Here is a 751-nt window from a genome sequence, read left to right on the forward strand (position 1 = left end):
GGCTGAGCGACGGAGCGAGGTGAGAGCTTGCTCCACTCACCCCGAGCGGCACAGGCAGAGCAGCCCCAGCTTGCTCCGAGTTTGCAGTCGGCACAGCTGAGAAATATCCCTGGATATGGCAGAGACAAACCGCAGGCACTGGGAGCGGTGGAAGCCAGGTTCAGAATGACCGAGGGGCAAATTTGCATCTCCTGTCGAGTCATTAACAGGAGGCGCTGCGAGTGCTCGGAGTCCAGAGAGGTGCCGAGGGAGCCGAGGGGAATTCCTGGCAGGAAAAACTCCCGAGTGCTGTTAAACATTAACGCCCCAGCTCTGTACAACACCAGCCAGGATTACTGGGGCTCTGCGGGGCAGCGGGGTTCACAGAGCGGGGCTGCGCGCAGCCGGCCAGGAGCCGGCTCTGAGCAGGGGTGTGCAGCCCCGGAGCCGAGGGCAGCCCCCAAACGCCTCCTGCCCAAAGCCCCCCGCTACCTTCGGCACCGGCTCGGCGGGGCTCAGCTCTGCACACCCCGGGGCTCGCCGCTGCGCACCCCGCCCGCCTTGCCCCCCGCCGGCCCCCCCCCCCCAACCGGGACCCTCCCGCCCCTGCTCCCACACGAAAGGGGCTAGCCCTGAAAGCTCTTGCTGGCCCTCACCTTCCCTAGGCAGCCCTTCCACAGCCCCACAAGCCCTGGCCCTCTGAGCTTCCTAGCCACAGCAGTGTGGGGACGTTCCTTCCCAGCACAGCCAGAGCCCAGCTCCGAAATTCGAA

Source organism: Aptenodytes forsteri, unplaced genomic scaffold, assembly GCF_000699145.1.
Source record: "Aptenodytes forsteri isolate BGI_AS27 unplaced genomic scaffold, ASM69914v1 Scaffold422, whole genome shotgun sequence".
NCBI classification, from domain to species: domain Eukaryota; kingdom Metazoa; phylum Chordata; class Aves; order Sphenisciformes; family Spheniscidae; genus Aptenodytes; species Aptenodytes forsteri.